We start from the raw sequence: 25,764 nt of genomic DNA, 5'->3' as shown, positions 1-25,764 counted from the left end.
CCGGGCCACAGCAGAGAGCTGGACTGGAAGAGGAGCAACCAGGACAGAACCGGCGCCCCAACCGGGACTAGAACCTAGGGTGCCAGCACCACAGGCAGAGAATTAGCCTAGTGAGCCGTGGTGCCGGCCAGATTCTTCATTGTTAATATATAGAAACCCAAGTAATTTTTGTTTGTTGATTTTGTATCCTGCAACTTTGCTGAATTTGTTTTATTTCAACAATGGCATATATATAATTGAATATAACTTTTTAAATACTTTCAAAACCAAGCTCCTGGGGCAGGCAGGAGTGGTTAGGATGCCACGTGGGGTGCCGGCACCCCATTTTTGAGTGTCCGAGTTCGGGGCCCGGCTACGCTCTCGATTTCAGATTCCTATTAATGCACACCCTGGGAGATAATAGCCCAAGTCCTTGGATCCCTACCACCATGTGACTGTGGGGATGTGGTGAGTAAAGCAGCAGGTGGGAGATCACTCCATCTTGTTCTCTAGATCTCTCTGCCTCTCAAACAGCATTTGCAAAACCAGAACCCTGCTCCCCCACCTATTAGAAGGCTGTGCACGAGTGCTCTTTGCTTCTAACAAATGCTGAGTGGAGATGGGAAGAATCCTGAGCACCTGTGCCGCTGCTGCTGCTGCTAGTGCACGCTCCAAAAGCAGATCACGGCTGCGCGTGGCTTTGAATCTGTCTGTTACACAAAATCAAGTGTAAACGGCTGACACACTGAGCTGAAAATGTTGAAGACAGAGAGGAATTTAAGAGGTCTTTGTAGATGTTTTCAATTTGCTTAGTGTAAATATGACCTCTGAATAAATTTAAATTGTGCTTATCCCCACGTCAGAATTTTCACAGAAAATGGTAAACAACGTTTAATAAGAAAATTGCTTTGCCGTGTGAGATTGCCTACCAACCATGAATGAGGTGTCAGCGGTTTTCTAACTTAGGAAAAACAGTGAGGAACTTCTCCTGCTTGAGAAAGGAAGTCTGACCTACTCTCAAAGTAATTGGGAGGCCTCACTGAAAACATTGCAGTGGGGGACAGATGTCACAGAATGTCTGGAATGGCGATTGGAGCTGCCAGGGGAGGGTGTGTGTTATATATTAATGTTAGCCGTCGCAAAACACACCGAACACCGGAGTAAGGGAAAGGGTTTATTGGGGAACACCCTACAGACTGGAGTGAAGGGGCGGCGAAGGAAAAAGAGAGAAAGAGAATATAAGAGAGAAACAGAGAGGAGAGGAGCTAGCAAGGAGAGAAGATAGAGCAGAGAAGAGGAGAGAGGAGAGCAGAGCCAAGAGAGAAGAACCAAGAGCCAAGAGAGCACGTGTTCAGGAACAGGCCCTTTTAAAACTTCGCCTGAGGGCGGGCAGGGAAGCAGGAGCTGCGAATCCCCTTAGGATGGGGGTGGAGCCTGGCTCAGGTAGCTGGGCCTTGTGGCCACCTGGCTAAAACTGCGCCCGTGTCCTAACAGTGTGTATAGTGGGCTGTGCAGATGCAGGTTGAATATCCTTTATCCGAAACGCTCCAGACCACAACTCTGTCATATTTTGGGTTTTTTTCAGATTCTGGACTATTTACATAGACTGGTGAAGGATTTGGGAGCATTGTGGATTGCAGATGATGGGATTTGAGATACTCAACTTGTAATTTCAAGGAAAAGGCTGTGACTAAGAAAGTGGAATAATTGTCAATTGTCCTCACTGCTCAGGGCATGTCCTGGGGTCAGGGCTCCTATCTGTTGGGCCCTGCTTGCTGCCTGATGGAGGGGAGGGCAAACTTTGTAAACAGCAGGCTCATGCATTTCTCAGAACCCAGGATAGCCTCAGCTGGGCCCCAGGAGTCTTTATCCCAGCCCAGCCTCCTGGGGCAGCAGCACCAGGGGTTTGAACAGGTGGGAATGTCATCTGCAGCCCTATGGCTCATCAGAGTCCGTCAGCAGTGGATCAGCAGACCCCAGGAGCTCTCTCAAGCACACAGCTTCCACAAGTCAAGCCATTCCCCTTCCTCCTTTGCCTAAGGGCAAATGCCCTTGGAGCGCCTCCCCAGACCCAGCTATAATGACTGTTTACTCGGCTTTCTGGTGGTTCACCTCATTATAGCCTGTTGACATAATAAGTGGGCCCCCAGCCCGGCAGCCAGGGCTGGAACGGGCTCGGGTTAGACTCTGACTCACTTGTTTCATGTGGTCAGGCTCCAGTGGTGTCTGCTCTCGGCTGATTTCAACTCTGTGGTCTCAGCAACGTGAATGGCTCCAGAGGTCTGCCAGGTAACACTGCCCTCCGCCCCTCCCGCCTCCCCAGCCCACACTGGGTTGCCATGTGCAGCCCCCCTGAGTGCCCAGAAATAGCTCGCTCCAGTCCCCGTTCTCGGCGCTGATGCCTCCTCCAGGCATCACTGCGGCCCACTGAACACCTGCTGCACACATTCGTGCGCCTTTCTGCATCACCTTAGCCCTAGGAGATGCGACTCATTAATTATTTCCCTATCTGTCCATCTTGTTTCACTTCTCTTATATTATTTACCTTTTCCCTTTTCCTTTTTTCTTTTTTTCCCCTTTTACTTAACTTTTTTCTTTTGAAAGGCAGAATGACAGAGAAGGAGAGAGGGAAGAGGGGAGAGAAAAAGAGAGATCTCCACCTGTTGGTTCATTCTTCAAATGCCCACACAGCCAAGGGCAGGCCTCACTGAAGCCAGGAGCCAGGAACTTCACCAGGGTCATTCTGTGTCATAAGAAAAATATTTTTTGGGCCAGTGCTGTGGTGTAGCAGGTAAAGCCTCTGCCTGCAGTGCCGGAATCTCATATGGGCACTGGTTCATGATCCGGCTGCTCCACTTCCAATCCAGCTCTCTGCTATGGTCTGGGAAAGCAGTAGAAGATGGCTCAGACCTTGGACTCCCACACCTGCGTGGGAGATCAGGAAGAGGACCCAGGCTCCTGACTTCAGATCAGCCTAGCTCTGGCCGTTGCGGCCATTTAGGAAGTAAACCAGCAGATGGAAGACCTCTCTCTCTCTCTCCCTCCCTCTCTGTAATGCTGCCTTTCCAATAAATAAATAAATCTTTTTTTTTCCCCAAAAAGTAGTTTAGTGCTGTATTTAAGACTTCCTTTTGGGAGCAGTGGGTTAAGCCACCACTTGGAATGCCTGCATCCCAAATCAGAGAGTGTTGTTCGAGTCACAACAAGTCTGCACTTCCCATCCAGCTTCCTGCTACAGCACCTGGGAAGAAGCAGGTGCTGACTCAAGTCCTTAGATGCCCGCCACCTGTGTGAATGACCCTGCTGAAGTTCCTGGCTCCTGGCTGCAGTGAGGCCTACCCCTGCAAGATCTCCTTCTCTCTCTATTTCTCTCCCCTCTGTCATTCTGCTTTTTAAATAAATAAATCTTTTGTAAAACTTCCCTTGAATTTGAAATTATTTCACATTACTTTTTACCAAAATAATAATAATAAATAAAAAATGAGGAATTGGCAAGCAATAGGAACCTGATGCACTTAGGACAAGGGGATAAATAAGCAGCCCAAGCCTCCCTAACACGGTCAAAGGATAATCCTTCCAGATGCTTCAGTTGGCATAATGGAAAGGATATTCTGTTTGTGAAAGGGGATTGAGATAGTTAACATTTTGTGGGGCTGGCGCTGTGGCGTAGGTGGTAAAGCTGCCACCTGCAGTGCTGGCATCACATATGGGTGCCAGTTCATTTCCTGGCTATTCCACTTCCAATCCAGCTCCCTGCTAATGTGCCTGTGAAAGCAGCAGAGGACAATGCAAGTACTTGGGCCCCCGCACCTATGTGAGAGACCCGGAAGAAGCTCCTAACTCCTGGCTTTGGCCTGGCCCAGCCCTGGCCATTGTGGCCATTTAAGGAGTGAAACAGTAAATGGAAGATCTCTCTCTCTCTCTCTCTCTCTGCCTCTATGTAATTCTGCCTCTCAAATAAATAAATTAATTTAAAAAAACATTTTGTATAACTTCAAACAAGAAGTTAAATAGTAGGGGTTATCAATATTTTTCTTTTTTTAAAAATTTATTTATTATTTGAAAGGCAGAGTTACAAAGAGGCATAGGCAGAGACTCTTTCAGGTCTCCCACAAGGGTGCAGGGGCCCAAGGACCTGGGCCATCTTCTACTGCTTTCCCAGGCCATAGCAGAGAGCTGGATCAGAAGTGGAGCAGCCAGGACTCAAACCAGCAACCATGTGGGATACCGGCACTGCACCTGCATGGGAGACCTGAAAGAAACTCCTGGCTCCTGGATTGAGATCTGCACAGCTCTGGCCACTGTGGCCAATTGGGGAGTGAACCAGCAGATGGAAGACCTCTCTCTCTCTCTCTCTCTCTCTCTCTCTCTCTTTGTGTGTGTGTGTGTGTGTGTGTGTAACTCTGACTTTCAAATAAATAAACAAATCTTAAAAAAAAAAAAACAAGTGCAGATTCTTCCTCTTTGCAGGAATATCGTAGAATGACGACGTATTCTTCTGCTACCTTTTCATGTGGAATGTCTGGTTAAGGTGGTATCTCCCAGCCTCCCCTCTCTAAGGTCACTCTTTCTTTCTCCCAGTAAATAACGAGTATTTTTTTAAAAGATTTATTTATTTATTTGAAATTCAGAGTTACACAGAGAGAGGAGAGAGAGAGAGAGAAAGAGAGAGAGAGAGAGAGAGAGAGGTATCTTCCATCCGCTGGTTCACTTCCCAATTGGCTGCAACGGCTGGAACTGCGCAGATCTGAAGCCAGGAGCCAGGTGCTTCTTCTGGGTCTCCCACGCAGGTGCAGGGGTCCAAGGACTTGAGCCATCCTCTACTGCTTTCCCAGGCCATAGCAGAGAGCTGGATCGGAAGTAGAGCAGCCGGGACTCGAGCCAGCGCCCATATGGGATGCCGGCACTTCAGGCCAGGGCATTAATCCGCTGCACCACAGCGCCAGCCCCAAAACAAGTATTTTTTGAGGGAAATTCTCTGATACTATGTAAGTATCCTGTTCTTCATGAAACTTCTGGGCTATTAATTTGTTTTCTTATTCCACAAACCTGAGCCCATGGATTTCAATTTTCTTCGATGGTTATCATCTATTACTATCTCTGTATCATGCTATGCACTCAACAACGCCCTGGATTTGGACAGTGCAAGCGTCTTCAAGCTGGTTCTGTGTCTCTTTGAGAGGTCCTCTCATTCTTTGAGTCCTGCTCTACTTTCTGGCACAAGCAGAAAGTCCGTGATCAAGTTGTGTGTTCTCTGTCCTAGCCCTGGAATTGGTCACTTCTCCAGGGTGTTCTGGTTCTTTTTAGTGAAAAATGTTATTTAGGAACCAAGGTATAAGCTGTAACTGTGTTCATTGCTATTGGGGTATTTGATGATCTCTCTCTCTCTCTCTCTCATCTGTGTATCTATCTCATTTGTCATCTGTCTGCCTATTCTCATGAAGATATATATGTGCATGCACATACATTTGTATCTGTATTTAATTCTCTCTCTATCGCTCTGCACTGAAACCCTTAATAGCTCCGATCCCCAACACACAGCAGTGTTCAGCTGGCTTTCTTCACTTTCCACGTCTTCGACAATGACAAATCTGGCTCCTATTGCCCTTGGCATTCTCACCTATGTGGTCAGTCTCCTGAGCTGTACCCAGTCTTGCACTACCGCCCTGCCTGTCCCCTCCCTGTGCAGATGGCCTGCTCCGGCAGCAGGCTGGCTCTCACAGGGAGATCCTCCCCACGCTCTGACTGTGGGTCCATTCCAGCCTGGCCCCCTGTGGGGACACAAGCATCCTCCTTGGGGCTTGGGTTCTGAGGCCTCCACAGCTTCCCTCCACCTGCTTTGCTCAGCCTATTGTGCCTTGGATTGCATTGTTCAGAAAAGGAAGGAGGAGCCCCAAGGTACATTGAATGTAGTGTCCATCTCTACAAAATGTCAGCATTCTTACCACTTGGCTCTCAATGTCCTGGAAGCCAACTTTCCATTGCTTCCCATTGCTTACACATCAACATCGAACAGGGCTTGCATTACCTGGAAAATGGTGAGAGTAATTGGCTTACCTCATCATAACTTCTCCCTGTCCCTGGCTGTCCTGGCTAGCATCACCCCTGAACCCCGCCATGGGGCTCCCTCCCTGCCTGGTGCTTCCCTCTCCTAAGTCATGCTCGGAACACCAGGGGCCCCGCAGTTTTCTACAGAAACAACCTTCGAGCCTTCATCTGGGGTTCCTAAGCGCACACATTCCTGAGCTGTGGGGCAGCAAAGGCAGCTACTTGGAGACAGTGGAGAGGAACAGGGAGCAGATTGTGGCACCCACAAGGCCCCTCCTAGTGCATGGTGAAGCTGAGGGTGGACAGGGAAAGAGTGAGTCATTGGCTGCCACAACCCAGACTTTAGAGAAGCCTGAATGTTAATAACGTGAGGCTGGCATTCAAGAGGGTTAGGGAAGAATATCTGTTGAGATAAGGGATAGGATATATTTTCTTTTCTTTTTTTTTTCCTTTGATCTATAACTTTCAAGTATTTAAATAGGGGAAGGCATTGGGCCTAGTGATTAAGACTCCAGGTAAGATGCTTGTGTTTCATACTGGAGTATCTGAGACCAATATTTAGCTTTGCCTTCTGACTCCAGGTCCCTGATCATGCAGACGCCGGAGGCAGCAGCAGTGGCTCAGGTAGTAGGGTTTCTGTCACCCACATGAGAGACCTGGATTGAGTCTGTGTCTCCCAGTTTCAGCTTAGCCATTTGGGGGAGTGAATCAGCAGACAGGAGCTCTTTCTCTGTGTCTTACTAATTCTCAAGTTAAAAAAAAAAAACTTTACAAATCTAGATAGGTAGCATAGGATTTTATATTTGCATTCTTGCCCCTAATCTGTCAATATTTATAAAAAGGCCTGGCCCTTGCATGCGGTAGGCGTGTGTGTGTGTGTGTGTGCGTGTGTGCGTGTGCTTGCCGCATGTACACAGGCCCATTCTAACTTGCTCCTGGGTGTGCACTGTGATCGAGGACATCCACACTCAGAAAGCAGGCCCTAGATGCTCCTACACTGTCACGTTCCACACTTAGATCATCTATGCTGCTCAAGCAGAGAGGGCTGTGTGCAGACCTGGTGGTAGACCTGCTAGAGAGGCCTGCCACAAAGGTCACGGCTCCAACACTGCACAGCGCTCGCTGGCAGGCACACATTGGATCACAGCGCTCAGGCCAGATTGCCCTGTGCCTGCCTCTACCTCTGCACCGTCACGTTCTGATCCAGAGAAGCCCCCCACATTTTGTTCTTTGGGCAACCAAATTATAAACAACCACATTAGAGCCCTTCTTAGCATGAGCCACCATGGTTTGCTGACAAAAAACTTAAGGTCCTGAGGTCCACCATTATGGCACAGTGGATGAAGCCACTGCTTGCAACCCCCGTGGGAGGGTCAGTTTCAGTCCTGGCTGCCCTGCTTCTGATCCAGCTCCCTGATAATGCACACAGAAAGGACGTGGAAGATGGCCCAAGTGCTTGGGCCCCTGCCACTCACATAGGAGAACGGATGGAGTTCCTCGTTCCTGGCTCCTGGATTTCCTTATACTTGAAAGTGATTTTATACATTACATACAACTATATTTACATACTACACTCCATAAGAAAGTTCTCACATTTAGTCATTCAGGGAGTGAACCAGAAGATGGAGGATTTCTCTTTGTCTCTCCCTTTCTGTCACTCTACAGTTCAAATAACCAAAACTTAAAAAAAAAAAAAAAAAGAAAACCAAGAAAAACACAGAAACACAAGGGCTGGGCCAATTCTCAACACTCCCTGCTTCGGCAGGGCTGGCTGTGGGAACGTGGCCCCAGGGACGACTGCTTGCTTTGTGCGTGTTCGTGCCCGAGGGAGGTCGGCTGACTCAGAGAAGAGCTAGAGGTTCCAGCAGAGTTAAGAACCAGAGAATTCCCACTTCCTCCTGGCAGGTGGGGTGTGGGGACTTCAGGACGTGGAGAAGAGCAACGGTGCAGGGTCAGGGGAGAGGAAGGGTGACGCTGGAGGAAAGGATAGGAGGTCGGCCCAAGAAGAAGGACCAAGGGACTTTAAGAGCCATGATCCTTAAACACCAGTGGCATTTGTACTCAGTGTATGCTGTACCTCACCCATAAAGGTCATCAGTACCATCTTAAATACGTTTGCTTATCTGCACTGACATATGTCACTGCTATGTAAAAATTCTTATTTTCTAGCTTTTCAAAAAGTGATAGCAACTTATACTTGAAAGTGATTTTATACATTACATACAGCTATCTTTACATACTACACTCCATAAGAAAGTTGTCACATTTAGTATGTCATGGAAAATTGAATTTCTGCATTCTGTTTTTAAAGCTAACATTGTCCCTTACTATGCTCACTTGAAAAAATACCTTTTTTGTTGGAGGTGTTATTGGATATGCTCCTGAGTTTAAAATCTGCACCATTCCTTATTCTTGTTGCCTTAATCACACCATGACTAGTGACATCATCATTGGCAGGGTAGCACTCAGATTCACCTTTAAGGAGGTAAACCCATCCCCAACCCCAAAATATTATGACCAGTGCACAAAGGTACTTTTAAAAGTTCATGGAAAATGCACATTATGAAAAAACTATACATGGATTTCAAAATTTTTGCAACAAAATAAACCTATTTTTTCATTTTCTACAAAAAATAGATTTATTTGCCATGAACAAGCGAAGAAATACAAATTGATTGGGCCAGTGCTGTGGTGTAGAAGGTTAACCTTCTTTTTTTAAATATTTTCTTTTTTTTTAAATTTTTTGACAGGCAGAGTGGACAGTGAGAGAGAGAGAGACAGAGAGAAAGGTCTTCCTTTGCCGTTGGTTCACCCTCCAATGGCCGCCACGGCCGGCGCACCGCGCTGATCCGATGGCAGGAGCCAGGTGCTTCTCCTGGTCTCCCATGGGGTGCAAGGCCCAAGCACTTGGGCCATCCTCCACTGCACTCCCTGGCCACAGCAGAGAGCTGGCCTGGAAGAGGGGCAACCGGGACAGAATCTGGCACCCCGACCAGGACTAGAACCCGGTGTGTCAGGCGCCGCAAGGCGGAGGATTAGCCTAGTGAGCCGCGGCGCCGGCCCGAAGGTTAACCTTCTGCCTGCAGTGCCAGCATCTCATATGGGTGCTGGTTCTGGTCCAGGTTGCTCCATTTCCCATCCAGCTCCTTGCTAATGTACCTGGGAAAGCAGTGGAAGATGGCCCAAGTGCTTGGTCCTCTGCACCCAAGTGGGAGACCTGGAAGAAGCTCCTGGCTCCTGGCTTCAGCCTGGCCCAGCCCCAGCCATTGCAGCCATTCAGGGAGTGAACCAGTGGATGGAAGATATTTCTCTCTCACTCTCTCCCCTCTTTCTGTATCTCTGTTTTTCAAATAAATGCATCAGTCTTTTAACAAATACAAGTTGAATAAATCAAATTAAAAAATTAAACTGCAAGTTGGGCAGCTGAGTACTTGCACAGCAAGGAACGAATGGCGGTGGGTTCCACTGCCGATGGAGGTAAATAAGAAGGGCTTGCTGTGGTATGAGCAGGATTTGGCTCCCCAGCTCACACGGACATTTAAACCCCGAAGTCTGACACTGATGATTCATGGGCTGCTGGATCTCTTTTGGCACCTGGGAGGTGCACCTGGTGGCCGGCTTGCCTGCCCGAGAGGGATGGTTCTGTAAGCCCAGCATGGTTCGTGTCTGCTTCCTGGTTCTCCACGTGATCCTCCTTTCTCGTGTGTTCTTCCAGCAGACACCAGACTGATGGGGCTGTGATCCGGGGCTGTGGATCCCCACCCTTTAGGTCAAAATGAGCTTCTTCCTCCTTGAGAAGCCTTTCCCGAGGGTTTCAGTTAAAGTAATGTGAAGCCGCTGACGTAGTACCAGAAAGTCATTCCAGCTGCCTGCAAGAACCACTAACTCACAACTAATTGTCTTTGTGGTCATAAGTCTTGGCTCTGGTGTCAAATGCATAATTTTTGATGCAACTACCTTTGAAATGTAATATTGAGATCCTTCTAGACTTACACAGATAAATCATCTCCCTTTTTGTTTCTTCAAAATAGCCAAAAAATGTATAATTGACCAGAAGATTAAATTAGGCTAATCAACAAGAACAAAAGAGGCGTGTCCTTCTTTTATTTCTGCCTCGGATAGAGTTAGAACTAATCCAAACCATTAAGTGTGAATTTTCAAAAACTGCTGTCCCGGGATGACACTTTGCCTTGCTTCGTAAGCACATGTCTGTCTTAGGGGGTGATTCCAGGGGTTACTCAGTAACAAAACTGGTTAATTTTATTTCACAGAACTTAATTTATGAATTTGGAGATTGTGTAGAGGATGCCTAACAGCCTGTTGGTTAAGTAAATTATGGACAACAAATTGCCCACGTGATCACCTTGTAAGTAAGATTGAACTCCTTTTCCATTAACCCACTGTTTAAAATAGAGCTTCTAGAATACCAAGACTCCCGGGAGGGGGTGCTGGTGAGGAGCATCCTCAGTGTTATAACCAGGCGAGGAAGCACATGGGGAAGAGCGAAAAGCAGGCCAGATGCATCTTTTTTTGCTTTCTAAAGTATGTATTTTTATTTATTTGAGAGGAGAGAGAGAGAGAGAGAGAAATCCCATTTGCTCAAATGTCTGCAACAATGAAGACTGGGCTGGGCTGAAACTGGGAGCAGAGAGACCTCCATCAGGTCTCCCATGTGGGTGTCAGGAGCCCAAGCACTTCATCCACCACCGCTGCCTCCTGGGGTGTCGTTAGCTGGCAGCAGGAGCCAGAGCTGGGCATCAACTCCTGGTCCTCCCGTCTGGGATGTGGGCCTCTTAGCTGCTGTCTTAACCACTAGGTTTCAGGCCCCCTGCAGACTCATTTGCTTTTTTTCAGGAGCCCCTTCCTTCAGTAACCAACACGCTCCTGTGAGAGAGCCCTCACATGACCTCTTAAAGGTCCTGTCTGACTACTGTATTGCAAGGGCCATTGCCACTTCAGTTTGGGAGGAGACATTCAAACCGTAGCAGAGGCTCAAACCGAGAGCAGTGAGAGTGAGGAAAAAGGGAGAGCGAGGTGAGGACAATGAGAGCTGGTGCCATGCCTGGCTGGGCTGTGCACGGTGAGTCACAAGGACACTCTACTCAACAGGCACGAGCCAGACTTCTTGGGACATTCGAAAGAGGAATCTGCATGTAGAGCAGCCTGCTGGGGGCGATGGGCAGTGGATGGTGGGGTCGCCCTGTTCAGTTCTCGTCTAACTCCTGTTTCCAGCTATCAGGATATGCTCTGCGGGAAGCTGTGACTCTGAATTCTGGGGGCAGCTCTTGGCTCCCTACTTGGGCATCAGTCCTCTGCCTGGTGTGGGGCATTTCATAGAAACCTGGAAGAGGAAAGGGAACCCAGCTGGGAGCTGGGTATGTATGTATGTGTGTGTGTATATGTGTGTGTTGGTGCATGTGTGTGTATGTGTGTGTATGTGTGTGTGTGTGTGTGTGTGTGTGGCTGTGTGGACTAAGAAAAAACCAATGAAAGGAAGAAAGCAGAAGATGCACAGGTCTGTGTCCAACAGAGAAGACAGACAGTCCTGGCTTGGCTATTAACCAACACCGTGACCTTGGACGTGGCACCTGGCCTCCATGAGCATGTCTCCTCCACGGGGGATAGCTGGTACAGTCTTCCAAGTCCCTTCAGTGGAAACCACTAGGTACACAGAAATTAGCAACCCAGCTGCGTGCCTGGGAGCCTGGGGCCAGCTTGTGGCAGTCATGGCTGCAGGCAGGCAGGGGAAGAATTCTGCAGGATTCGTGCAGAGATTTTGAAGACAGGCAGGAGGAACATCTGCCCCCTCCCTACCCCAAGAGGAAGTATTGCTTTCACTCTGTAGGAGGGGAAGGAGAACTGGCTTCCGTGATTTCTTCTGTCCTTGCCAAAATTTGCCACTGATATCCATTCAGTTGTCAGCAGGATCCTACCCAAATAACTGTAAACAAAATTTATAAAATAACTACCTACAAAGGGAATATAACAATGCTCTTTAAATCACTCAAGTCAAAATACTGTAATGCGTGTGGCTCTAACTGCCAACAAATATAAGCACAAATGCCACAGGGGCTTCAGGTCAGTGGTGACTTAGGGTGAGAGGGTGGGAAAACCACGTGACCACAGCTGTTTGGCGTGGTTCCTCTTTAAGTCAGACCAGGAGGAAACGACTCAAGCATGGAAGCAGTACATGGGGTCTGGAATCACTCTCTGCCCCACTGGGGCCTGAAGAACAGATACAGGCTGCTGTGCACTGAGTGCCAGTGGCCTCCTGGGCCACAGAGTCCCTGTCCCCAGCATGTTTCCATCCCAGCAACTCAACGCGCTGTTCTGGAACCGGGTCTGCACCTCACAGCTCCAAGGACACCACGCCAATTGTCCCTGGTGTAGGAATTTGTGTTCGGAGGGGGGTGTTGCCTCTATTTTCAGTGTGTGCTTTGCCATTATGTTAAATGTCTGATGGAGCATTACATTGCAAAGACTTCATCATCTCAAAGCAGCATCGCCAGATTTAGCACATATAAATGCATGTTGCTCACTTAAGTTTGAACGTCAGATTCAAATGAGTAGTTGTTCATCCCAAGTATTGCATAGGGTATAACGAAAAACTTCCATTGTTTATTTGAAATTAAACTTTAACTAGGGATCCTAAATTTTATCCAATAGCCCTACTTCAAATATGGTACTTTCTATTTATACAAACATTTGTGTGTGTCAATGAATATAAATATATTTTCTTTTTTTCCCATGTAAATGATAGCATATTGTACACACTAGTTTGTGCCTGGATTTTGTTATTTAATAGTACACCTTATATTGGGGGGTGAGTGTTTAGCCTAGTGGTTGGGATATAATAGGTTAAGATTCCTTAGCTTCATACTGGAGTACTTGGGTTTGATACCTGGCTCTAGCTCCTGCTTCCAGTTTCCTGCTAATGCAGACCCTAAGAAGCAGCACTGGCGGCTCATGTTCCTGCCACCCAAGTAGGATACTTGCACTGTGTTCCCAGCTCTGTCCCTTGGCTCAGCCCAGCCCCGCTGCCAGACATCTGGGGAGTGAATCAGCAGATGGGAACTCTCTCTCAAATAAATAGAAATTTAAAACTGTATCTTATCAATTATCTATGATCTGTGCACACATATCTGCCCCCCCCCCTTTTTAAGATTATTTTATTTATTTGACAGGTAGAGTTACAGACAGAGAGAGGGAGAGGCAGAGAGAAAGGTCTTCCATCAGCTGGTTCATTCCTCAAATGGTTGCAATGGCCAGAGCTGAGTCGATCTGAAGCCCAGAGCCAAGAGCTTCTTCCAGGTCCTACACGCAGGTGCAGGGACCCAAGCACTTGAGCCGTCTTCCACTGGTTTTCCCAGGCTATAAGCAGGGAGCTGGATTGAAAGTGGAACAGTCGGAACTAGAACTGGCACCCATATGGGATGTCAGTGCCTCGGATGGAGGCTTAGCCTACTGCTCCACAGTGCTGGCCCCTGCTTCCTTCTTTTTAATGGCTGCTGAATGGATGTACCATAGACATTCAGCCATCTATAGATATTTACCTCCAACTTAGCACTGATTACAGTTGCCAATAGTGTAAAATTTCTTGTTGGTGTTACCGTCTCCGGGGCACCTCTGGGGCTTAGTTGGGCCGTCCTGGTGCTGGCAGACATGTTCTGTTAGACGTCTCTAGTGCACTGTTCAGGATACACTCAGCAGCAGTCACAGTTGCCTGCTTGGGTCGCTTCACATTCTTGCTTCCATGTCTACTGGTTGCTTTCCAGGTACATGCAGATTATATTCACTGTGCTGTGGGTGCCTTCCTGCTATCCTGGGTTGGGTCCATTGCTTCCTGGGTTCCATGGTGTTATTTTTCTCCTATATATTCATGTTGTAGGACAGTACACTGTAGGAATATTCCTTTTTTTTTTTTTTTTTTTTTTGACAGGCAGAGTGGACAGTGAGAGAGAGAGACAGAGAGAAAGGTCTTCCTTTTGCCGTTGGTTCACCCTCCAATGGCCGCCGCAGCACACCGGCCGCGGCAGGCGCAGGAACCAGGTGCAAGGCCCAAGCACTTGGGCCATCCTCCACTGCACTCCCTGGCCACAGCAGAGAGCTGGCCTGGAAGAGGGGCAACCGGGACAGAATCCGGTGCCCCGACCGGGACTAGAACCCGGTGTGCCGGCGCCACAAGGTGGAGGATTAGCCTAGTGAGCCACGGCACCGGCCAGGAGTATTCTTTAGAATTTTATAGGTCTTTGTGTGTTTGTTTTGCTCATATGTGACAGATAATTTGGCTGGTTACAGAATTCTCAAATGTAAATATTTTCTTTCAGAATTCTAAACGTATTATTGCTTTATCTTCTAATTCTAGTGTTATGACTCCTGATATCATCCTGATTTTTGTTTCTATTTAATGTAAGCTAGTTTTTCTTTTTCTTATTATTAAGCTTAAAGAATTGTTCCATTCTGGTGATAAGAAACCTCTTGAAAATGTGCCTTGGAGATGGTCTTTGTATTAATAGTTCCAGGCTGATGATAGATCCAATAATACAGGAGATTTATATTCTTCTATGAAGGCTCATATTTTTATTTATTGAATAATTCTCAGTAGTTTTCTGTGTTGTTTCATTTAGAATATCTATTATTAGGATATCAACATTTTTGGTGTTGAATCTCTAATTTTCTTGTCTGCTTTTCTTCTTGTCTATTCTACTTTCCAGATTTCTTTGACTTGTATTATTAAATCTTTTAATTAATTTTCTTGTTTTTTAAGACAAGATTTATTTATTTGAAAATCTGAGAGAGAGAGAGAGGGAAGGGGGAGAGAGAGAGATTGATTTACTATCCACCGGTTCATTCATTAAATGGCTGCAACATCCTCTGCCAGCGCCGTAGCTCACTAGGCTAATCCTCCGCCTAGCGGCGCCGGCACACCGGGTTCTAGTCCCGGTCGGGGCGCCGGATTCTGTCCCGGATGCCCCTCTTCCAGGCCAGCTCTCTGCTGTGGCCCGGGAGTGCAGTGGAGGATGGCCCGAGTACTTGGGCCCTGCACCCGCATGGGAGACCAGGAGAAGCACCTGGCTCCTGCCTTTGGATCAGTGCGATGAGCCGGCCGCAGCGCGCCAGCCGCGGCAGCCATTGGAGGGTGAACCAATGGCAAAAGGAAGACCTTTCTCTCTGTCTCTCTCTCACTGTCCACTCTGCCTGTCAAAAAAATTTTTTTTTAATTAAAAAAAAAATGGCTGCAACATCCTGATCAGGGCAGGCTGAAGTCAGGAAGCAGGAACTCCATCCAGGACTTCCTCATATGTGGCAGGGGCCTAAGTACAGGGCCATCTTCCACTGTCTCTCCAGGAACATCTTCCAATGTACATTGGAAGTAGAACATTGGGAACTTGAACTGGCTCTCTGATATGGGATGCCATTATCTTGAGTGGCAGCTTAACTCACTGGGCCACAATTCTGGCCCTAGAATTTTTTTTTTAGAGATGTATTTATTTGCTTGAGAGGCAGAGTTACAGAGAGAGGGAGACACAGAGACAGCAGTCTTTCATCCACTGATTCGCTCCTCAAATGGCCGCAATAGCTGGAGCTGGGCCCATCTGAAGCCGGGAGCCAGGAGCTTCTTCTGGGTCTCCCATGTGGGTGCAGAGGTTCAAGCACTTGGGCCATCTTCTACTACTTTCTCAGGCATCAGCTTGGAATTGGAACAGAAGTGGAACAGCTGAGACTCAAACTGGCACACGTAATAAAATGCCAGCGCCACAGGCAGATGTTTAGCCTGCTATGCCTCCAGAATTTTTTTAACTAATTAATTAATTTTGAAAGTGAGAATTACAGAGAGAGAGAGAGAGAGAGAGAGAGAGAGAAACACACACACACACACAGAATCTTCCATCTGTTGTTTTACTCCCCAGATGGTTGCAATGGCCATGTTGGGCCAGGCCAAAGCAGGAGCCAGGAGCTTCTTCCAGGTCTCTCACATGGGCAAAGGGGCTCAAGCATTTGAGCCATCTTCTGCTGTTTTCCCAGGCACATTAGCAGGGAGCTGGATCAGAAGGGGAGCAGCTGGGACTCAAACTAGTGCCCATACGGAATGCGGGTACTGCAGGCAACGACTTTAATCCACTATGCCACAAACCTGGTTCCCAGAATTTTCTTGACTTTTATGTTTCCAATCTTTTAATGCATTAAACATGTTCAGTGCTTAAATGTTGATTACTGTATCAACCAGTACAGGCTGAGATATGCTGTGGTAATGGCACTGGAGGCTCAGTGACTTCCAACAAGAGAGGTCTCTAGCCAGCTCAAGCCCTACATCCATAACCCACCTCTGTACCATGGCTGGGCTGCTAAGAGAGTAGAGCGTCTGGCAAACCATACATTTGAACCTAAAGTTTCTGCTTGGGTTCACTTTTGTTCATGGCTCATTGGCCAAGGCAAGTCACGTGACCAGGTCTTGCAGTGTGGGAAGTAGCATCCTCCCTCAGCCAGGGAGTGAATATTTGTGAACAATAGTACATTTGACCACATGTCATATTTTTACATAGTAAAACTGTGGTTTTGATTTCTCCATTTCTTGATTTGTTGGTTTAATATCCTCGTCAGACCCTCTGAGGATATTCCTGAGGTTTTTACTTTAATTTTAAATATTGCCTCTACAGTTCTGTTTCCCTGTGTGTGTGTGTGTGTGTGTGTGTGTGTGTATGTGTTTGCCTGCCTGTTGGGGTTCTTCTTGTATGGATTGTACCCTAGTTTGCCCACTCAGATTGAAGAGTGAGTCACTGGGGAGCAGACCGGAAGGCCTGCAGGCCTCTTTTGTGAGTGGGTGGCAGACAGCTTACCAAGGGACCAACAGTGATGGGTCTGGGGAAGTTGTGACCACCTGTGTCTATGCAGGAAATAGATGACCTGCTCAGGACAGGGAGCTGGACTGTAGGTGAGGTAGGGGACAACCATTGTTGGATCCCGGTGCCTCTTCCCCATGCTCAGCCTCGTTCCCCCTTGCATCGGGAAGTCCCAGGGCCTCCGCCCACTCGGGGAGGGCAGCCTGAGCCAATCCCTTTCCTACCTGGTATTCCTGGGCACACACTGGGCATTGTGGCTTCCTCTTCTCCGTCACCACTTCTTTTCTAAGAATCTGTTGAAATTTCTTGGTTCCATTTGCATTTTCTTCTTTTTCTTCTTAATTCCTCCCTTTAACTTTATTAAGAAATGGAAATACTCAATTTTTTAATATTTCAACAAAACGATGTATGCTAATTATTTATAGCTTTTTAACATTATCAATAATATCCTATATAAATATAAAACAATTAGTATTTAAAATAATACTCCAATAGTATACCTTCAGTGGAATAAAATTCTAACAATGACAACAACAAAGGATAAGAAATCTTTTTTAAATAAAGATTTATTTATTTATTTGAAAGGTAGAGTTACAGAGAGAAAGGGAGGGGGGTAATCTTTCATTCACTGGTTTACTCCCCAGATGGTTGCAATGGCCAGGGCCAGGCCTGACTGAAGCCAGGAGCCAGGAGCCAGGAGCCAGGAGCCAGGAGCCAGGAGCCAGGAGCCAGGAGCTTCTTTTAGGTCTTCCACATGGGTGAAGAGGCACAAGCACTTGGGCCACTTTCTGCTGTTCTCCCAGATGCATTAGCAGGGGGCTGGATGGGAAGTGGAGCAGCCAAGACTTGAGCCAGCACCCATATGGGATGCCAGTGCCACAAGTGGTGGCTTTATCCATTGAGCCACAGCACCAGCCCCAGGTTAAGAAATCTTAACCCTGGAATTGAGTATGTTCCTTCAGTGGTATTGCAATTTGAAATCTAGAACTCTTGGGTTTGGACTGCAGATTAGAACAATGAGCAAACCCAGTCAGCCCTGGTGTCTGCAGGGAATGGGCTCCAGGACTGCCCCCCGTCCCCGGGCTCCCACAGATGCCCAAGTCCCATATATAAAATAGTGTAATATTTGCATATAACCCTTGCATATCCTCTTATAGACTATAAATCCCCTCTATATGCCTAATACATTGTAATATTATGTGCATTGTTGTCATGCTATATTATTAAGGGAACAATGACAAGAACAAAAATATGTACTAGTTTCATGAAGATGGGACTTTTTCTGAGCCTTTTCCATCTGAGGCTGGTTTAAGCTGAGGCTGTAGAACCCATGGCTGTGGAGAGCCACCTGTTGTCGGCGTTCACTGTGGAAGGGGGGAGCTGTGGAAGAACCCCGTGTTGCTGGCTTTGGTTCTAGGGCTTTAAGCACCAACAATCACATGCATTCCTATTGTGAAGAGTGAGCTGTTCACCAATTCCCCAAATAGTGTTCTTGCCGGAAGGGCTTGACCTAAACATCATTACAAGGACAGAGTCAGACAAACAGAGGATGTGCCCTTCACAGCACTCACTGGTAGAAGAAACAAAGATGGTGTTGGGATTGTTCTCTCCCTGGGATGGTTAACGGGCCATGGACACCCGCGTGTACATGTGTGAGCCTTGGCTGCATACTGAACCACAAGGAAAAAGAACTATCTAGGACGCCACCAGGACAGCCCTGAAGGTCTCTCTCTCCCTCCTTCCCTCCCTCCCTCCCCCCACCCTCCCTCTTTGCCTTTCAAATAACTAAAATAAATTTTTAAATAAAGAAAGACTCAAAACAAAAAACCTTCCCCCACGAGGGCTAAAAACACAGACACGACAGCGTCACCTCTGCTTATCACTGAGTGACAGAGAAAGTTCCTTTTCATCTCATGTGCCAGACCCTAGAGGTGTGAGCGGAATCATGAGAAGGAGAAACAATGGAAGCTACTGATGTCTGAGACAGACATCGAGCTGCTGCCGTCACGCAGTCCAATCTGCTCTCCTGCCCGGATCTTAGCCACAGATGCCTCTGGCACCTGCCTCTGAGTCTCTCCCTTTGGAGGGTACTTAGATCCTTGGAGTAAAGCGATACAGCGTGGGGTGCAACCACCGATTTTCACAATGGTCTGGAACATCTGGATGACACTTGGCCTAGAGTGCTTCCACTCCTGGATATGCCACACACGTAAATTGTATCTGCCACAGATAGCATGGCAGTCTACACATATGTGCATATATCATACACATGTGTATGTTAACCTGATGCATGCATGTGCTTTGCCACATCGCAACAGTGAAACTGAAAGGGTTTAGGGGAGGCTAAAGCTGCTGCTTCCCCAGCCACGACCTTCTGGAATGCATGCTTGTACACCTGCTCACTCTTATACTTAGAGGTGGTTGTGATGGAGTTGGTGTAGACAGGTCAATTTGCACACACAGACATGATTAAAGTGTGCATGGTTAGGTATACACACAGACTGCATACAAACAAATGTGTATCATTTGGAAGAGTACAGGAAAATAAAAGTTCCTAACTCGGATATTGATCTCTTTGCAGAGTTATATGACTTCCTCCTCCTGGTGGCAACAGTCTTGAAAAGCTGCTCATCCTGTCCAGAGGTTAGAGGGGGAGGGAAAGGAAATGGGACAGACTGAAGAGGTGAGTGGGTCTGGCACCTAAGTCACTTTAACCTGCAATTGAATCCAACTATTGGAAAGAGCTACGGGCTTGGTCAAGGCCAGGCGACAAGAGGAGCCAGTCTGAGATGGGACAAGTTTTCTCCTCGCCTTCAGCTGTTTTCCAAGAAGCAGGCAACCTTGACCTACTCCTATCAACTCTCAGAGCTGAGTGCTTCCACACCACAGGAACTGCAGTTGTGGGCAGGCACCCAGAACCTTTCTCATCAGGAAAGCTTGCCAGCTGGATCTCTGCCCGGTGTGGGATGAGCCCCTTGGGTGATGGGGGATGCCCTGCCTCCTGCTGGTGGGAGTGGAGGGCTGCATCAACAAACAAGTTTTCAATCTACCACCTTGAGAAGCGACCATTCTTCATGGCTCCACACGAGGAGGGTGGGCTCAGGGCAGCCTTAAAAGTTGTCTGCTTCAGGCCGGCGCCGCGGCTCACTAGGCTAATCCTCCGCCTAGCGGCGCCGGCACCCCGGGTTCTAGTCCCGGTTGGGGCGCCAGATTCTGTCCCGGTTGCCCCTCTTCCAGGCCAGCTCTCTGCTGTGGCCAGGGAGTGCAGTGGAGGATGGCCCAGGTGCTTGGGCCCTGCACCCCATGGGAGACCAGGAAAAGCACCTGGCTCCTGGCTCCTGCCATCGAATCAGCGCGGTGCGGCGGCCATTGGAGGGTGAACCAACGGCAAAGGAAGACTTTTCTCTCTCTCTCTCTCTCTCACTGTCCACTCTGCCTGTCAAAAAAAAAAAAAAAAGTTGTCTGCTTCAATGCTTCAAAGCATATTCTGAAAACGATTCATCACATCCATCCTCTTATTCTTCCCACACATTTTTTTTTTTTGCAATCCAGGGGTATTTTATTTATTTAATTCTTTTACACTTATTATGCCAAGAATTCATAAGGAATGGGTTCCAGTGCTCAGGCTGCTTTCCATGGGTTCTGACACAGTGGGCTTCTCGGGGTGGAGCAGGCTGGCGCTGTAGTTGAACCCAGGTGCCCTTCTCTTTGGCTGCCTTCTTTTTCTGGTCATTTTCCTTCACACGCTTCAGGAAGCTGTCTCAGCTCTTAGAGTGCTTAATCTGTTCAATACCCACATTTATTCTCTTGGCAAGAATCCTGCCCTTCACTTGTTTGTTTACAACAAGGCCAACAGCATGCTGGGTAGCACTGTAGACTCTCCCAGTTTGGCCATGGTGACATTGATGGGGCCTTCCTTTTTCAACTGTACCCATGCCCTTGATGTCTACAATGTCACCTTTCTTGTAAATGCACGTGTATGTGGCCAAAGGAACAACTCCGCGTTTTCTGAAAGCCCTGGAGAACATGTGTCCGGTGCCTCTCCTCTTTCCCTTTGTGTTCGTCATCTTGGTGAATGGAAGATGGTGGTTCTGGCTGAAAGGCTCTTCCCACACATTCTAAGAGCAAAAGTGAGCACATATTGGCTACCAGTGGTGTATCAGATGGATAAAGTCACAGAATTTCTGCACAAGAAGTTTCTAGAATGGTAGTGAGAGGATTTGTTCCAGATTATTGACTTGGGTCATCTGTGGGAAACCATCTTTAGGGTCAAAATGGTGCTTTACAAGAATGGGACAGTCTTCATTCCTGCAGCGGACATTGCTGTCTGGGACATTGCTGTATCTTCTGGGAGCTGCCACAACAGAAGCCATCATGACATATGGGGATGGTCTTGGCCAGTTGCACATCGTCTGTTCACCCCACATGTCAGTACTTCTGTAGGGAGCGTCTTTACTTTTCCGCCTTCTGGTGACTGTCAGCACCACGCTGGTCTTCTGCTTCCACCTTCACACGGCCTTCACCTCATATGCATATCTCTTAACTCCCCTTCTCCTCCCTAGTAACACTGGCTATTGGAAAATGACAAAAGGAGAAGAGGAGGCATGCTGTTTCCCTTTAAGGGATTGTTCTAATAATTGCAGTCTTTTCTTATGTCCCACTGGCTGAAACTTGGTCACATGGTCAAATTCAGCCTTACAGGAGGCTGGGACATATAGTCTTTAGCTGGCTGTCTAGAGATTCTTTGACTACATTAGCAATGGAACAGATACATGGCTAACTGGTGGCTGATGCCCCCAAAATGTGTCTCTAATGTGAATTCCAGAGTAGAATGGCTGGCCACAGGGCAGGCTTGTATTAAGTGCAGCCTGCCATGTCTTGTGGATTTACTCTTCCATCAGCAACATTGAGAATAGCCTTTCCCATACCCCCATCAATCATTAATAGAAACAAACCTTAAAGATTTTTAAAAGATTTTACTTCCATAGCTTCTAGTGACGTATTTAAGGATCATTTCTGTTTTATTTTCTCAGATTTTTCTCTTTGCTGTATTCACTTTTTTTTTTTTTTTTTTTTGACAGGCAGAGTGGACAGTGAGAGAGAGAGAAAGGTCTTCCTTTTCCATTTGTTCACCCCACAATGGCTGCCGGAGTGCAGCAGCCGGCGCACCACGCTGATCTGAAGCCAGGAGCCAGGTGCCTCTCCTGGTCTCCCATGCGGGTGCAGGGCCCAAGGACCTGGGCCATCCTCCACTGCACTCCCTGGCCACAGCAGAGAGCTGGACTGGAAGAGGAGCAACCGGTACAGAGTCCGGCGCCCTGACCAGGACTAGAACCCGGGGTGCCGGCGCCACAGGCGGAGGATTAGCCTAGTGAGCCGCGGTGCCTGCCTGTATTCACTTTTTCCTACTAACTTGTCTTTCTCTAGTTGATGAGCAGTTTTTTTTTTTTTGGCACCATTTTCCATGTTAATATTTGTCATAACTGTTACATGCATTTCCAGTATGTCACTTGTCTTTGCATTTTGTTTCAGGACATATTTTGTCATAATAGAAATTTTAAATATGCTTTCATCATTAAAATGTTAATTTTGAGAAAAGCAAGTGTTGATTTCCACCTTTTTGTTTTATGAAGCTGGAAAATCCAGAGAAGATTCACTGAGGGGAGTCTTACCCCCCAGGATAAGGAAAGGGGACATAGGAAGCCAGCTTGTAACTCACAGCACCACCCCACAAACCTCCATCGCATCCCACGCCTGGGTGTTGCCTGCACAGGGAGGGTCTTCCCATCAATCAGTGAGTGACAGCATTCTGACGGCCATGTGTGTGCGCTGGCCCCTTGGGAAACTGAGCCACGTATTTAGGAGCAGAGGCCTTCCATATCACCTACCAGAGTCTATGAGGGCCACAAGGCTCTCACAACCACAGAAAGGACCCTCCGGATGGCCAACAAATGCTGTACCCAGAGGTTACTGAGGCATAAGGGAAAAGGTTCCAGTGTCAGAGCCTACATTGAACAAAACTGCGGACAGGAGAAGACACCCCCCCCTCCCAGTGCCTTCCCAGAAGACCCATTTTCATTACCCCCTAATCGGAGGAGAGTGGAGGTCTCAGAGACCAGACTTCCCATACCTTTTCCAGGGTGGCCATCGCGTACCCAGGGTCTGTGTGGGGTCTTCTTCAGGGAAGAGCTTCTCAGGCCACTTTGCCCCAAGGTTTGTCCTTTCTCATGGAGCATTATCCTTAAAGCACCAGGAGGCCTGCACCTGCACAGAGGAAGGAATGGGGCCCCCTCATGTGATGCTTAAGATGCCACACCCCCTGGGGCTGATGAGCTACCACTGGTCAGCATTTTAAGGGACATCCTCATGCTATTAACATAAAACACTGGCTGCAACATTGTCAATGCCATCTTGTGTCTGTGTCACACGACCCCTTCCCCAGTCTGCCACGGACGTCTCACTGCCATTTCAACCTTTCCTTTCCCCAACTGGAGAAATAATTCAGGAAACAAAGGCAGAAAGAGTCATTTAAGTAAGGCACCTCAGATCACAGCCCTCCCTCACACTGGCCCCTCCCACTGCCACCTGTGTGCAGGAAAAGATGAGCTGGGGCCAGTGCTGCGGTGCAGCAGGTTACCCTGCTGCTTGCAACGCCTGTACCCCTGGTCATTTTAGCCATTTGGGGATGAACCTGCAGATGGAAGATTTCTTTCTGTGTCTCTCCCTCTTCCTCTGTCACTCTGCCACTCTATCTTTCAAATAAATAACCTTCTAAAAAAGAAAAAAAAAAGAAAAGGAAAGAGGATGAGCTGTTTCCGGTTCCCTCCAGAACAGGCACAAATTTATGGCTGAAGTTATGAAGGGCAGTTGCTCAAATGAGAATGTCCATATCATGTGTAGAAGAGAGAGGGGTGGGAGGGTCTCCTGTAGAGCATGAAGCTGATTGGTTAGGAAGTAACTGAGCTGAGACCAGTACTGGCTCCTCTGCATGTATCTCCTACGTGTCACTCTTACTCCCTGCAGCACATTGTAGGTGGCACAGGGACAATAGTTTTGGGAGCTGGTGGGATTAAACGCCAGTCAATCAAAAAATGACAACCTGGTAGAACAACAACAAGAACCAAAAAAACCCAACAAGAACCAAAAAAGGAAAATCGGAGGTGAAATGTAAGTAGCCAATAAATATATTAGATAATGCTCATCCAGTCTAGGAATAGCTCTGTCCTTAGATTTCTGTTAATTGGGGGAGGTTAAAGGTCAGATTCTGGTCGACATTTTTGTCAGGGAAGAGCTTCTCAGGCCACTTTTTTTAAAGAGAGAGTTACAGAGAAAGAGAGGCAGGGAGAGGGAGAGGGAGAGGCAGAGAGACAGGGAGACAGAGAGAGAGAAAGAGAGAGATTTTCCATCTGCTGGCCCACTCCCCAAATGGCCACATCGGCCAGGGTTGGGCTGGGCCGAAGTCAGGAGCCAGGAGCTTCCTGCAGGTCTCCCACACGGGTGGAAAGGGCCGGAGCACCTGGGCCATCCTCTGCTGCCCTCCCCGATGCACCAGCAGGAACCCGGATGGGAAGCGAAGCAGCCAAGACCCAAACCAGTGCCCACACAGGATGCCAGCATTGCAGACAGTGGCTCACCCCTCTACGCCTGGGCCTGCTTTCCTGGGATCTTTTCCCAGACTGGTAAATTCTATTTTTTCCTGTTATCCCTTCCTCCAAAGATGCACACACGATGGAAGTCTGAGGCAGGTAACTTTCAGTGTGGTTGGCTCCCATATCCAGGGCCCTCCCCAGCCTGTCTTCCCCATACTCTTCCTTGCTTGCATTGAGAGTCCACCTGCTACATTGTCCCACAGCCTCACCTTGTCTATCAGCACATAAAGATACAAGCACACACTCATCCTGCAAGAGTCGGAGCCCCCTAGCTTGCTAAATGCTGGTTCAGTTTCTGTACTCTGGCTTGCTTGCAGGCCGGCTATACTGACAAGGAGGCTGGCTGGGTCCTTGAGAACAAAGAAAGTAAGCTCCCTGGAATTTATGACCTTCTGCTCCCCTGAAATTTAAGGCCAGTGCTTTCTGCCAGTTCCTCCCCATGCCACCTCCTTTGTGTTGCCTTCCCGCACATGCATGTATAGTCTTTACGTTTAAAAGAACCAATGAACATGTTAGGTCCCAATACCTTGCCATATAGAGAGTAAGAAGGTAACCTACTTAGGAGATGACCTGCACCCTTGCAAGTGTGAGGCTATAAAAACCTCTCTTATACAAACGAAGGGGAGGGGCCTTTTGCCTGTGCACTGCTAAAGGGCTGTGTGCGGGTAGGGGGTCCCAGCCGGCTGGTAACAAATAAACCTCTGCTTTTGCATCCGCAACTGTGCCTTGTGCATTGATTGGGAAATTCGGACACAACAATCCAAATAGGGCATGGGTTCTACTCTTCCTGTTCTAGAGAAACTGGCTTCATGGTAACAATTTCTTCACAGACACAAAAGACAGATGTCTTTAGGGGATTTGTTCCCTTCTGTGTCTTTACAAAAGCTGACTCCCCAAGGCAGAGGGAAGCAGAGGCAGTGAGGTTTGATGGCCAGAAACAATGGACTTTGAGGATTCCAGCCCCACTTGGAGAAGCTTCGCCCTAGCAGGAGGTGTCTGTGCCCTACCTGGGTCCCCTTTGTGCAAACAGCCTCTTACTATAATTACCTTCAACTCCACCCAAGAGCTTCCTGGGGCTGGGGGAGCAGTCTCGGACAAAAGGCAGGCTGGAAATGCTGGGAACCCTTGGGAATGCCTTTCAAACAATGCCAAAGAGGAGGTCCCTGTCCTTTGAGTGGGACAATGCTGAAGCCTGCCCTAAGCCAAGGGTCAGCAAACTTTTCTGTAAACAGCCAGTTATGGACCAT

At 47.8% G+C, this 25,764-nt stretch overlaps 2 long non-coding RNA genes across 2 annotated transcripts; one reads left to right on the top strand and one right to left on the bottom strand.

Annotated features, from left to right (window-relative positions):
* The first annotated feature begins 396 nt into the window (after positions 1-396).
* On the top strand, positions 397-3,357 carry LOC149123801 (uncharacterized). Its single transcript, XR_016215145.1, has 3 exons — positions 397-1,422; positions 2,193-2,268; positions 3,205-3,357. It is a non-coding gene; the product is annotated as an uncharacterized LOC149123801 (long non-coding RNA).
* A 7,163-nt stretch (positions 3,358-10,520) lies between these two features.
* LOC149123800 (uncharacterized) lies at positions 10,521-23,141 on the bottom strand. The gene is made up of 3 exons (XR_016215144.1): positions 22,999-23,141; positions 17,093-17,223; positions 10,521-11,968 (listed from the first exon to the last, which is right to left on the bottom strand). It is a non-coding gene; the product is annotated as an uncharacterized LOC149123800 (long non-coding RNA).
* Positions 23,142-25,764: the final 2,623 nt, after the last annotated feature.

This window comes from Oryctolagus cuniculus, chromosome 10 (genome assembly GCF_051225735.1).
Source record: "Oryctolagus cuniculus isolate XC-2025 breed Fujian yellow rabbit chromosome 10, ASM5122573v1, whole genome shotgun sequence".
Classification (NCBI taxonomy): domain Eukaryota; kingdom Metazoa; phylum Chordata; class Mammalia; order Lagomorpha; family Leporidae; genus Oryctolagus; species Oryctolagus cuniculus.
This window is presented reverse-complemented; position numbering and strand designations above follow the sequence as displayed.